The sequence below is a fragment of the Anabrus simplex genome, chromosome 2 (genome assembly GCF_040414725.1).
Source record: "Anabrus simplex isolate iqAnaSimp1 chromosome 2, ASM4041472v1, whole genome shotgun sequence".
NCBI classification, from domain to species: Eukaryota; Metazoa; Arthropoda; class Insecta; order Orthoptera; family Tettigoniidae; genus Anabrus; species Anabrus simplex.
In genome coordinates this window covers 1,018,253,322-1,018,268,837 of record NC_090266.1, presented here as the reverse complement: position 1 = coordinate 1,018,268,837, position 15,516 = coordinate 1,018,253,322, and the positions used below count along the sequence as shown (strand labels likewise).

The 15,516-nt window shown below is 42.4% G+C and overlaps 1 pseudogene; it reads right to left on the bottom strand.

The window, feature by feature from the left end:
* Nucleotides 1–3,146: 3,146 nt before the first annotated feature.
* LOC137498499 (piggyBac transposable element-derived protein 3-like) lies at nucleotides 3,147–4,465 on the bottom strand (annotated as a pseudogene).
* Between the last annotated feature and the right edge of the window lie 11,051 nt (nucleotides 4,466–15,516).

The window sequence follows — 15,516 nt, the reverse complement described above, 5'->3', positions numbered from 1 at the left end:
AATCCTGGTTCAGACCAGTGGTATGTGGAGGTACTCAAATACACAATCATTGTGTCGGTAGGTTTACCGGAACCTAAAAGATCACCCGTGGGAAATTTACTTTAATTTATCCAAAGAGAAATAACGGTAAAAGTGTATTATAGATATTCAATTAACGCTTGTGTGGAATTCAATTGATTGTCTTTTGACTACACTAAAGGCACTATAATCTCCGTCTCAAAGAATTTTTCAGTCAATACTCAGGAATCCGTTGGCGAAATGTTTGGTATATATGGTGCGCGTAATTAGACGTCCCAAAACCTCGTTCAGTGATTTGCGAGTGACATGCCGGACTTCACTTTGTCATAGTAAAACAAATCATCCTCTCTCTTCACCCGTTTTGTTGAGGTTACCGGCTGCAGGACAAATTTATCTTCTGATTGTGTGCGAGTGAACAGTGCCTTCGAAATTCTATCACACACTACTATTCGCACGTACATCCCCAAACCACCTGTGAGCAATTGATTAACCAACAGAACTCTTTCTGTGTACGTTTCACTAATTATTTCTCATTTCTATTTTTCACATACTCTATGTTTTAATGTATAATTACATGCCAGAAATATAACATTTGTTCATCCACATTAGACGTTCAGAAAGAACACACAGATTCCACTGAGCTCAACTAAAACAGGAAAGAGACTCGTTGTGGTAATAATCTATTACGTGTTTACAAATAATTATTCGTATTATGTCCGACTCGCTGGCTGAATGGTCAGCGTATTGGCCTTCGGTTCAGAGGGTCCCGGGTTCGATTCCCGGCCAGGTCGGGGAATTTAATCTTCATTGGTTAATTCCAGTGGCCCGGGGGTTGGGTGTTTGTGCTGTCCCCAACACCCCTGCAACTCACACACCACACATAACACTATCCTCCACCGCAATAACACGCAGCTACCTACACATGGCAGATGCCGCCCACCCTCATCGGAGGGTCTGCCTTACAAGGGCTGCACTCGGCTAGAAATAGCCACACGAAATTATAATTATTATTCGTATTATAATATGACAGTTAGCATAATGTCTGGAATATCTGGAAATTTACGAGAAATATAATTTATTATTTCGGCGTTAGTGTTTCTCGGTAGGAAAGTGTTCATATAAAACACTCTCCCGCACGGTTTGAGTCACGTACCTATCAGCTTTCATTTGGGATACAGTGGGTTCGAACCACACTGTCAGCAACCCTGATGATGGCTTCCCCGGTTTCCCATTTTCACACCAGGCAAATGCTGGTGTTGTACCTTAATTAAGATCAGATTCACTTACTTCCCACTCTATTTGCGCAGAGGCGACTAAAAGCAAATTTTAAATTTAAGAAAATATTTTCGTACCCAGAAACATAACACATGCATGTTTGCAAAATAGATCGCGCAATATGAACGGATAGCGTGAGTACAATGACATTTTCCGCAAAGCCACGCCATAGACTGACATGTTCACCATGTTATATCTGCATGGATAGATTTTGTTTTTACGAGTTACCTTACATCGCACGGACACCATCTTATGGTGACGATGGTTATAGGAAAGGGCTAGGAGTGGAAAAGAAGTAGCCATGTCCTTAATGAAGGTAGAGCCCCAGCATTTTTATGGCGTGAAATGGGAAACAACTGAAAAACATTTTCAGTATTGCCGACAGCGGGGTTCGACCCACTGCCACTCGAATACTGACCGCACTTAAGCGACTGCAACTATCCAGCTCGGTGGAAGGACAGATAGATGGACAGACAGACAGACTGACAGATATAATAGGTGAATTGCATAAAAACATGCGCACTATGAAGGAGCCTTCGCAGGAGCATGTAAGTAGTAACTATGATTTGCAGAATTCACTTGGTATTGTGTTAGGTTCCCCGTAGCACGGTAACAGGCGGCGATGCTCTCGGGCAAGGTGGCATACAGAATAGGATGTTCTTCTGAGGAAGAGTTTTCCACAGCTGACGCATCTGACCCAGCAAATCTGTCGTAGTTGACGCTGGCCGACCTTTCATGTATTCTGGTCCCAAACGTTCTCAATGGGTGGGAGGTCTAGATATCTTGCTGGCCAAGAAACCATGTTGGTATAAGGAAGGCAGGCCGGAAATACTGAGCTGTGTGAGGCTGATCATTATCTTGCTGGAAAATGCTGTTGTCGGGCTGCACTCGGGAGGGAACGACACACATACATGGAAATTCCTTAATTCATTTCACGTCGCGGGTTCCTTCAGTTACCACCAATGGGGAGCGGGAATCATAAGAAGTAGCAGCTTACACCATGCCACTTCCTCTAGGGGTGGTGTGTCTCTTTCAAATCAAGCGTGGATCGCTGCGTTCGCAACGACGTCTCCAGACTCGAATTCGACGGTCGTCTGTATCCAAACAGAGCCCTAGTTCTTCGTTAAATATCACTCGTTACGATGCTGTTCGTTACTTGCATAGATTCAAACGCGCTCGGCGTACTAGGCACAATGCCTGTATCAAGAACGCTTTCCGAATAAACGACAACAGAAAGGCATGATATTCTGAAGTGTGGAAAGTTGTATGCGTGCAACTGTATCCCTGGAAAATACAGGGCGTCTTCGAGAACATCCCGTGATGTCTGCTCCCAATGAAGAGTTGTGTTAGCTATCTAACTACTGTAGTTAACCTCTTCAATCCCGGACTGAATACTCCGGAAACAGAATTTTTATACATGCCATTTCTGAGAATATGGGTCACTAGTAAGCAAACCATGCAATAAAATTTTTCTTCGTAACGTGCCCAAAGGGCATAACTGAGGGTCCTCATATGTGGACCTCAGGTCTTTGTTAACACATTATGGATTACACTTCTCTTGATTTAGCAGATGGGTTTTTTGGAAACAATATGCGTTTTTATTCCAATTATGTACTTTAATTACTTAAAAAAACCAAAACCTATTTTAAAACACTCTCATAACATGGAAACTGTGTATTACTAACGTAAAATAACCAAAACCTATTCTAAAACACTCTCATCATAATATAGGAACTCTATGCATACATAGAAACTAAATATACACATAATTGAACAATTTCTCACTACATAAGTCATTCTACTCATTACTTGGTGTGATAATGCCAAAAGCAGTTGTTTTTTAGAGCGCAAAGTTACATACCACATTTTGTACAGACTACCCTCGTTTTGGAACGACATCCAGGCCTTCTGCATTTCGAGGCATTCTTTGCATCAACAAATTTTGGTAAGTGGCCTATATTGTCAAAACGAACCTCTGGAATGGGTCGGCTCTGAACTCTTCGCACTTTCACCGTACCTTGTTTGTCCATGTCATCCTCGGAGTCATCATCTTCGTCAACAGGGTTCGTGGATGCTGAGGGAGGCCGTCCTCGTTTCCTAATGTTTATGTAACCAATGTCCTTAAAATTTATCAATGCCTTTCCTACGTGCATTTTGTAATCGATTAATGAGAGTCGTTTTTGTCTAATAATACCACTACCTGCACACCATCTGTGATACATTATCCAACAATTAACAATTATAAGATCAACAAAGTGGTTGAACATACGCACTGGCCATTTGTTGGTACGAATGTAACACCTATAGTATGACATGAATCTATCACAAAGGTCTACTCCACCCATTTTTTCATTGTAGTATTTAACAATCAATGGCTGAGGAATAACAACCTTTTTCTTTTCCTCCTTCGACCATCTTTTGCATGTTGTAGGTGGCTCACTGCCAACACATGAAGACAGAAGAAGAACACTTCTGTTGTCCTTCCACTTTACAATGCACATTTTTTCATCTTCCCTTACCCACTCCTCCCATTCTCCACTTTTCAGTTCCTTATCGGTTTTCAGTTTTTGTGACACTGATCCCACCCTGTTTTTCATGACAGTCCCTGTTTGGTATATATTTCTCTGCAGTAGCATGTCTACTGATTTTACACTGGTAAAAAACCTATCAGTGTAAACACAATGAGTTTTATCTTGTGGAATACTTTCTGTCAAAACCTTGACAATAGCACCACCAAGACCATATTCTTTTTGGTCTTCAATCGATACTGTACCTGCCCCTGTGTAAAACATAAAATCTAAAACTAATCCATCTGGTGCTGCCAAAATGAAATTCTTCAATCCTAATGGGTTGGGTTTTGAAGGGACAAACTGCCTAAAGCCACACTTGCCTGAGAAAGGCACCATCTGTTCATCAAGTGATACATGCTTTGACCGTGGGAGAGATATGCATTTTTGTTTCACGCAGTCAAGAAATGGTTTCACCTTCCAGAGTGGTCCCTCATGTTCCCCTTGATTGTCAACAAAATGCATAAAATTCCTCAGTTCGAAAAAACGATCCCTGGACATACACTTAGAAATTATCGGACCTCAGTATCACGTTGCCAGTACATTTTGGTTTGTGGATAACCCAGCACACCCATCATCACATGCACACCAGCCAAATGCATCATTTCTTCCTTAGTAGTATTTACGGATTTCAAGTCGCGCTTTTGAACTGAATAGAGGTTAGTTTGTTCCGCGTGTTGTTCCCAGAAACTAAGAGGTAGGTATTCCAAGAATGAATCTAAAATTCCCTTTTCATTGTCATAGTCTGTTAAAAATACTTCATCATTGCAGGGGTCCTGTAAAGTCATAGATTTCTTTCTCCATTTCATATCGCGGGTCTTAGTAGTTGAAGGTGTGAGCGCCTGAGATACCACCGATTCCATAGATCTGTTTCCTTCGTCTTCGTTGTTGCCAAGCACATCATTTTCTCTATTTAGGACACATTCATTTCCAAGACCTTCACCTTCATTTACATCATCGTCATTATCGTACACAGAAGATGAGTCAAAGTTAGTAACATCAGTAACTGAGAATTCGTCAAGCTCGCCCTCGGACAGATCCGCATCACTTTCATCCAGAAAAGCCCATATATCTCTTTCCTCAAGAAATCTTCCTTCTGTAAAATAAGGAATAAACATAAAGTAAGTTATTTTGCCATAAAACAACGTATTTCCTGTAGCATCATTCGGTAATTGTGGTGCCATTACTTATCACTCCCATATCAAAACCTACAGAAAAAATAATACAACACTCAACTGAGGTCCACGTATGAGGACCATCACATTATGCGATAAATATCAGTACCACTTAACAATATTGATAAACTGAAATAATTCAGAGACTGTACAAATACTACACAACACTGAAAAAAATCAGCTTAGCAAGATTCTGAGTTATTTACTGGGAAATATATACTTACTTTCAGCATGATGGGAGGAAGCCATCTTCTCGCGCACCACTCTTTACGTTTAAATCTACCATGACAGTTAGGAGTACCACAGCGTTCCTGTGGCAACAAGGTGAACTAAGAGGTCCGCAGACGAGGATTGCGGTCGCTACGCAACAAATTCCGCATTAAAACACACGAGAAATTAGCTCACAACTGAGGTCCACATATGTGGACCGTCGGAACGTAGAGGTTATATATACAGTATATGGGTGGCCCGCAAGCCCCTTGTAATCTAATTTCATGCAACCCAACGCGTTTACTGCACCTCTGAAAAACATCGGTCCCCCTCCCTAATCTAGTATAATAATACGAGATATGTTATTACGGGCTAGAAAACAGCAGTAATCGTGAGCGCCACTATTATATTCTTGTGGGTACACAGAATGACCTCATAAAATGTACACAGATAAGAACGGAGCGTGCATTGGATGGGAATGAGATGGTGATTGTCCGTGGCCAGTACACGGGCAACTAACGTTCCAGTTTGCTAATGTCGTACGTGTTAAAAGGTTCGTAGGGCACTGGTAGGGTCTAGCTGGAACGATAGGAACATGCGACGGGAGGTAGTACTGAAGCTCCGCGAACTAACCTCCTTCGAGGCAGGTCATAACACATCATAAATTTATTCACTCCCACGCAGTGTATTCCAACGACGAGTATGTAGATATTTTACTCACCTGTGGAGGAGTTAGGTAGAATGCATACTAAGCACAACGCCTGTATCAAGAACGCTTTCCGAATAAACGACAACAGAACGGCATGACATTTTGAAGTGTGGAAAGTTGTATGCGTGCAACTGTATCCCTGGGAAAGACAGGGCGACTTCGAGGACACCCCGTGATGTCTGCTCCCAATGAAGAGTTGTGTTAGACTCTATCTGGCATAAACCTCACACTAGCAAAAGGGCCATTCCGTAGCAGACGAACATCAGCCGGGCGTTTCTTACGAGGATATTGCATACCCGTACCGAGATCGCAGTTCCACAACAACGGAACAGATAATCGCCACAATAAGCACTACTAGAATATAAATGATCCCAATTGGGTAAGGTAGGCAGCAATTCCGGAACAGTGGAGCATGAACGTATGGTAATCACCTAATTGATCCTCATTTCTTCGAGGGCTACCTGACTGGTTTCAACACGATGAACTCCCACCGTTGTTGGAACATTTGCCACACCTTGACAACTGCAGGGTGGAGTTTTAACATGACGGATCTTCACCCCACACGGCGGTGGCCATATGGAACCATCCCCATGTGACGAAACCTGATAAGGCGATCGGAAAGGGAGGAACTTCACCTGGCTTCCCATATCGCCTGATCTCTCGGCCCTGGATTTTTCCTATGGGGCCATGCAAAATAACTGGTGTTTGCACAGGAACTGGCTAATGCTGGTCACCTTAGAGAGCTCATCACGGAGGCTCGCCGATCCGTTACGCCGGCGATGTTGCAAAGTGCAAAGTGATCCTAACAACATCAGGCGCAGCTGTGTATCGATCACGTAAGTCGTCAGTTCGAGAATGTGCTACGTTAAGCGACACAGATGACCGAAATCCTGCCACATGTGCAATCAAACTCCATACCTACGCCACTATATCAACGGCCCTTTCAGCGCTACAAAAACAAATAAAACTGTTAAGTTTGCAACGTAACTACAAACCCAGGCAATTGGCGATAGTAAAAAGATTACTTGCGTCGGAATCTAACCTCCGCATGCTCGAACCCTTTCCACAATCATAAATCTGACTGCGCACCTACAACATATGATCTATAGAGAGCCTTGGAATGCAGCGGGCAGTTCCCAGAATGTACAATACCTGTTCCTGCTCTGTGTGCTCACCTCCTGTTGCAACATATTCTTCGTAACTACGCTCGTTTTACGTGTTCATTTGGGGTACACATATTGAATTAATAGTGGTGACAACGAGTCCTGCTGTCGTCTACTCCGTAATAAGTCATCAGGCATCACGTTATATTACTCTGGACTAGGGAGAGAACCATTGGTTTTGAGAATTGTAGTAAGCGCGTTGGGTGGCATAAAAGTATATCACAAGGTGCTTGCGGGCCATCCATTTGAGTTTCATATATATTTTATTGTTGTGTTACCAATGTATTAACTCGTAACTACTAAACACAAAAAAATGTTACACGTACGACACACATGGTCGCATGGGACCCTTGTACGAAAATTTTTCTCTGAGAGCAGAAAGCTTGAAATAAAATAAGTGGCACAACCCGTTTTATAAATGCACTAAATTTATTACAAATTTAACACAACTTTATTTTAATATACATACATACATACATACATACATACATACATACATACATACATACATACATACATACATACATACATACATTATCATTATATTTTAATATATAGTAAGTATAATTAGTGTTTCCAGCATATATTAAAAAGTGGCTGCACCAATAAGTCAGTCTTTCGAAAAAGGGCTGCTACTCGTAAATCCGTTTGCGTTTCCTTACAATAGTTTTGGTTCTTTAAAGTAATAATATGTATGAAATTGAAATTGCACTTCATTGACACATTGAATGAGAGACGAAAAACTACAGTCTTCTTTTAGCAGATACATATGTACTGATGAAAATGGAATGGTATCAGACAAAAAGTAGAAGCATCACAATTTGTTAATTTCTACCGCTTACTTTGGTCTTCAAGGGGCCATAGAATCTATTTTGTGTACTAACTTCCAAACTAGTCTATTATTTGTAGCATTTTGGACGTAATACATAGCCAAATCTACGACACAGCAATGGCACACTCTGTACAAGACTTTCGGTCTTTCTTTGAAGAGCAAACTGAGCAACGTTTCCTCTTCGATTTCGGACTGTTATCAATTATTCCTTCTGGTCGTGATGTTAAAGGGTCCTGATCAATTCCTAGAATTTCTTCCATGGACACCCGGATCTGTTCTTGGAGTTTAGGGGACTGAAATAGTCTTCCCCTGCTACTTTCCACTACCTCCCTCCCTAGCTGAATCAGAAAGCTTCTCCTGTCAATCTCGTCAGTTTCTTTATCATCTGAACATCAAATGAAAGCATTCACTCCTTCTATGTCAAGCATGACACAAAATATAGCCGTTAGCCATGGCTGAGTGCGATGCCCAGTTGCACAGTTGCTACATTTCTCATCAAATGCATACACATACCCCTCGGTTCGATTATAATCTATGTTAATTACCGTCTTTCCTGTTTTTCCACAGATTTTTTCTTTGTGATGCATTTTTGAAACAAGATTCTCCCCTTCGCATTTTTCGGAATGAAAGAAACTACGGTTGTTTGTCCTGAAACTCCATACAAGGCCCTCTCTGCTTTCTTGTTTATAAATCAACAAACCGCACACAGCGTAAAAGAAAAATAAAACAATTAAGTAGCATCACTGGCCGAAATATGGGTCTTCCATTACCATAGTCAGCATACAAGGATGGAAAATTTTCCTTGTGAGATTTGAATGCACCCCACAAATAACATAGTCCCATTACTGCTTTCATTTCTATCAAATCCGTTTCAGCTTCATAAGACTGGATGTTTCTTCCAGGAGTAATCACTCTGATACGCTTGTTTGCTCGTTGTACAAGTTCTGTTTACATTTCATCTGTAAACAACTACTCCCAGAATTTAACTGACCGAGCTCGATAGCTGCAGTCGCTTAAGTGCGGCCAGCATCCAGTAATCGGGAGATAGTGGGTTCGAGCCCCACTGTCGGCAGCCCTGAAGATGGTTTTCTGCAATTTCCCATTTTCACACCAGGCAAATGCCGAGGCTGTACGTTAATTAAGGCGACGGCCGATTACTTCCAATTTGTTGGCCTTTCCTCTCCCATAGTCGCCATAAGGCATATCTGTGTCGGTGCGACGTATAGCAAAAAAAAAAAAAAAGAATTTAACTGGTTATTCGCAGGGCAACCCCTATAACTCCTGGTAAGTGGCGAGAAGGAATTATATTGTGCTTATGGGTTCTAGTGCTTCTAGGAGCCGGGAGTTTTTACCATAAAAGCTCTTTCTATCATAATACGCGTTTGAAACTACATTATTTGAATCAGGATCCGCTGTAACCTCCGTTTCATCGGATTCTGAATCGTATTCACTTAACTCATATTCACTTTCTGATGCACTTATATCTTCAGTATCACTCAACGTCTGATAAAAAGTTCTAGGATTTGTTCGTCACCGATATTGCCCGCCATAACTTACAAAACCAACTAAGCACATTTAACAAAAATGTTACACTTAAGAAATACATGGGTTCAGAGGACCCGGCGACTGTTATTTCAAGAAGGGGATACAGAGGAAGAATATGTGTTCCCGGATAATATTTAAGACATGTTGAGTTGCATCACAGGCTCTTAATGAGGAAATGTATCCCTGTATGTGAAGGAGGATTTATATGCACTTGCCTGTAGAAAATTGGGGGATATTCTACGTAGAATAATTAGAGGGAGAGACGAGAAGTGCTCGGTATATAGTTGATTGGATAAGGGACACGTAAGTGGAGAAAATGACAGAGGAAATGTCGTTGGTCTAAGATAAATGCTTTCCGTTAGACCGAACTTATGATGTATGATAATCGCCGCAACATGGTTGTACATTTCAATTGCAAGTCAATATTTTTTACTTGGCTTTGTTGATACTAATATGTGCTCACTAAGATAGTAAGAGCAATAACATGGTAGTTTGATGCGCAATTTAAATAACAGAGACATTTAAGTGAATATTTAGAGCATGAATATTGTTATGTTTGATTACTTTTTAGTTAGAGAGATTTTTAGATGTTTAGGAGATATCATTCATCAAAATTGAGTAACACACAGTTTTCAATTGGATTTAAGATTCTGTGTTTTGTCAAAGAATTAAAGGAAAATATGTTCTATGTGAAATTGAAAGTCATAATTCAAATTTTGATAATACACAAACCGACTATGATAAAAAAAACATTATGCTATTGTCAATGGATGTATTGTATGAGACATATTGTTTAGTCACCGAAGCTCGCCGGAAATGAAACACAGGTTATAATAATCTAATTAAGAAATAATTAATTTTTAAAGAAGAATGTCGAAACTTCACAGTTGTACAGTAGTTTTAGTGAGTGTATTTATTCGTTCGTTCGTAATCTGTTTACCCTCCAGGTTCGGTTTTTCCCTCGGACTCAGCGAGGGATCCCACCTCTACCGCCTCAAGGGCAGTGTCCTGGAGCTTCAGACTCTGGGTCGGGAGATACAACTGGGGAGGATGACCAGTACCTCGCCCAGGCGGCCTCACCTGCTATGCTGAACAGGGGTCTTGTGGCTGGATGGGAAGTTTGGAAGGGATAGACAAGGAAGAGGGAAGGAAGCGGCCGTGGCCTTAAGTTAGGTACCATCCCGGCATTTGCCTGGAGGAGAAGTGGGAAACCACGGAAAACCACTTCCAGGATGGTTTAGGAGGTAATCGAACCCCCGTCTACTCAGTTGACCTCCCGAGGCTGAGTGGACTCCGTTCCAGCCCTCGTACCACTTTTCAAATTTCGTGGCAGAGCCGGGAATCGAACCCGGGCCTCTGGGGGTGGCAGCTAATCACACTAACCACTACACCACAGAGGCTGACGTGAGTGTATTTATACGTATTTATATCTTACACACTACCTGACAAAACACCCAGAATAGGTGGTCGGATGCCAATGTGACTTAGCACACGTACACACCATCAGCGAGTATGTAAATTATTAATGGTGCAATTATCTGTGACAGGTAGAACGGCAACCGGAGTGCAGTAGTGTCACTTGTATTTAGTGCCCGGTACGGCATATACAGTACTGTAAAGGGCGTGAACAGCGTCAGATGTTGATGGCTACTGTGAAGAACACGGAGATGCCGCGTACTCGTGTGAGATAGCGTTATCGGCAACTGACAAACTTTGATAGTAGTCATATTGTGGGGTCTCCATTTGGCCGGCTGGTCGAATCGTGCAACATCCAGATTTGTGTGGCATTCGGATGTGACAGTGGGCTGATGTTGGACTACATGAGAATGTAAAGGCAGGTTTACTTGTCGTCAAGGTTCCGGTCGACCTCGTATGCCCACCACAAGGAAGGATCGCCGTATTGAGCACCTACCACATCGTAACCCCTTGACATCTGCGCCTGCCATTCAAGAACAAGTAATGAACTCCCTGAAGCATTCTGTGTCATCCCGAACCATTGGTCGGAGACTAACAGCAGCCGGACTAGAAAATTACCGTCCAATGCTTAGGCTACCGTTAACACCACAACACACACGGCTCCGTTTGTAGTGGTGCCGTGACCGGAAAGCATGGACTGCTGATAAATGGCAACGCATTGTGATCAGCGACGGACCGCGGTTCTGCACTGCCCCCGGATGACCATTGTCTGCCAGTATAACGGCGACCTGGAGAGAGATCCCTTTCTTCCAATGTTTTGGAGAGGCATAGAGTTGTTAATTCTGGCGTCATTTTGTGGGGAGCCATCGGGTATAACTTCAGGTCAAGGCGTTAGTGACTGAGGGAACCCTGAAGGCACAATAGTACGTCACGGACATCCTGCATCCTCATGTATTACCTCTCATGCGACAGTATCGTGGTGCCATTTATCAACAGAATAATGCTCGTCCACACACGGCATATGCTTATATGAAATGTCTGCTTGACGTTGAGGTACTCCCATGTCCAACAAGATTCCCAGATCCGTGCCGGATAGAACATGATTTTGTGGGACCAGCTCGGGTGTCAACTCCGCCCCAGTGACAGCATCCAGTTACAACAGTTGTGTGCCAGCTGCGGCTTCATGAAAACCTTCCAAAACCTAAACAGTGTATGCATCCAGAACAGAAAGGGTGCAACTTCATACTTGTAAGTTGGCTCGTACTGCCAAGTGTTTTATAAATTTGACTCGATTTTCTAATAACTGAAATAACATTACATGCACTCTCAACACTTGTAGTCCCATTTCCGTTCCTCCTCCCCTTATGTGTGCTTCAATTCTCTTTTTCAGGCAGTCTGTCTTCGCGGGTATCGCGTGGATTTAAGCATTTTTCTTTTCCATATGTGAGTGTAGTTAATTGTGTGTTGGTAATTCTTGTTTGTGTTTTGTTCAAAAAACAGCCTTTGTTTTTGATGCACGTAACTGTCCCCCAATGCTCGTTGTACGGTGGTAGAATAGAGATTAGGATGACCACTAGTACAGGTTAAGTGGAAACAGCACTCTTAATATGATGACATTATTCCGACATGCACTAGCTGAACGGGCGCTTATTTTATTGTGATTATTTGATTATTGTGGCTATTTGATTATTTGTAATCATACTATCAGGTATGTGAAGTTCTATGGATAATTAATTTGGAAATTAATGATTGACTGATGTTTGACAAGTATAATGTCGCTAGCGTCTGGTCAGTTGACAGCATTTTTATAATGCAATGCGAATGGCCTTAGATTAATTAGAAGTACAAATAATGATCACAACCATGTAAAGTATAACGAATTAGAAATTTGAGGAAAATTATACTCATGGCAAAAGTTAACTAGTGTATTGGTTTTTGGGGATAATCATTTCTGAGTGAAGTTTTGGGCCATGAGAGTCCAACAAGGATCAATTTACTGGAATGTCTAGAGTTCGATGTCCAGAGCGACATAACATTACGCTTATAAAGAAGTTTCAGATGCCATCGAGCATTGAGCATTGCTTCCTTACGGTAGTTCAACATTTGATATTTTGGCGTTTGATAACTCTTGTGTAGATTGAGTTTCATGTATTGCTGTTTTAACGGAGTTAACTAGTTTTATTTAATATAATTTTACACTGATTCAAGTAATTTAATTAATGTTAAATTAAGCAATTAATCCATTTGTCAGTAGTTAACGTAATTAATTGTCTGTCATTAAGAATAATGTAGTATTTTATTTCAAGTTCAGAGTGAGGCTACTTTGGTTACAATAACTGTAATATTATGTTAATAATTTGACTCACATTTTAATGCAAATTTTACTCAATTTAAGTTATGAAAAGTGAATGAAAACCTACAACCTGTGTTCCAGTCATTGACCGGGTCAGGGATGTAATGAATGAATCAGATATAGGCTGTTAGTACGATGGGGTCGCCACTCCCAAAGTGATTTTATTAATGACTGATAGATGCTATGAAATGAGAATGGAGAGTGTTGCTGGAATGAAAGATGACAGGGAAAACGGGATTACCCGGAGAAAAACCTGCCCCGCCTCCGCTTTGACCAGCACAAATCTCACATGGAGTGACAGGGATTTGAACCACGGTATCCAGCGGTGAGAGGCCAACGCTCTGCCGTCTGAGCCACGGAGGCTACTCAATTTAAGTTATATCTCAGTTTATTTTAATATATATATTTTTTTAATTTGCAGTTTATATAATATTGTTAATTTCAATTTTCTATGATATTTATTAATTAATGCCGTTTTATTTTTTGAATTCATCTAATTAGTATTGGTTTCCCTTGTTAAATACATTCATCATACAAGCAGTCTGTTTTTTTCATTTAGTAGCTTAGACCATAGGATAGGATCCTTCATGTATACCAGACGATGAGGAAGTGACGGACTGTCTGTGCCGTGGGATGAGGGAGGGAATGGTATGTACTTCAGCAGGGCTTAGGGGAATCCCACGCGACTACTTTCTCATACTAGAAGAGGATATTCAAAGGGTACGACTGGTATGCGCAATGCCTTTACCCGTATAGGGTGTTCAGATTGTTATATTTATAATGTCTACCTTATATTTTTATAATTCCTTAATAAGGATTTCTGGGGATTCAGAAGTACACTGACTTAGCAAATGTCACGGGATAGTCACCTAAAAGCGTGTGGGGCCTCCTTTGGCCCTGTAAACTGCAGTGAGACGCCGTGGAAGTGAGACAACAAGTCCCTGGTAGTCCTTTGGACGCAGCTGACATCAGATCGTTTGCAGAGTGGCCGCCAAGGCTGGTCTGTTCGCGGGTGCAGGATCCATGGCACGGAGCCTGCGTCCCAGGACGTCCCAGATATGCTCGATAGGGTTCATACTGGGGCTCCTGGGTGGCCATAGCAGTCGTTGGACCTCCGCTGCATGTTCCTGGAACCATTCCCGGGCGACGTGGGAGCGATGTGGCGGCGCGTTATCATTTTGAAACACCGCAGAAACGTCTGGGTGCTGGAAGGCCAAAAATGGGTGGAGATGGTCTCCGAGTAGTTCAACATACCACATACCATTCAAAGTCTCTTCCAGAACAACTAGGGGGACCATTCCATACCAGAAAAATGCACTCCAGACCGTAACAGAGACACCAGCGCCCAGGACCACACCTTCGGGGGATCCTCGCTTCATGTGGTTTACGCCGTACACGGTGCCTCCCATCGGCATGGTGCAGTTGAAATCGTGATTCATCCGACCATATCACGTTACGCCATTGTTCCAGTGTCCATTCCTGGTGACTGGAGAGAAATGAGCGTCGTTGTGCCCGATGACGTTGGGTTAACAATGGCACCTGTGTGCGGCGCCGGCTCCCATACCCCATAGAACCCATGTTCCTACGGATTGTCCACTGGGATACGTGTCTAGCACGGCCTGTGTTGAATTAAGCCGTGATTTGTTGTACGGTTGCCAGTCTGTCACTATTGACAATCCGTCTCAGATGTCTCCGGTCACGGTCATCGAGGGTTTCTGGACGGCCGGTAGTTCGTCTGTTGTGGACGGTGACACCCGCATTCAACCATTCACGATACAGCCTGGACACGGTTGGTCGTGTGAAGCCGAATTCCCGCATCACTTCGAAATCGCACTTCCCATCCGTTGGGCACCGACCACCTACCCCGTTCGAACGGCGTCAGCTCACGACGACGTTCCATGTTACACCTGTCACATGCACAGCCTCTGCTCACAAGGTCTTCTATACAACTGCCGCTGGCACAGGGGCGTGTGGTGCGCATCAGTGCTCCGCTATCCCATGACATTTGCTCAGTCAGTATATACAATCTTCATAAGTTACGCCTACCCGAGTAAGAAATGAAAATAAAGTAAATTATGAGTGAAAGAGCAGTCTAACCCTCAGTGCCCTTAAAAGCCAGCATGATTTCACTCAGCTACACAAAACATACAGGCTGAATGATTGTAACTCTGCATTCACTTGTCACTTCGATAAGCTGCTAAAGTTTTACAGCGTTACGGTCCTATCATAAGCATTTATTTAATGTTTCAGAAA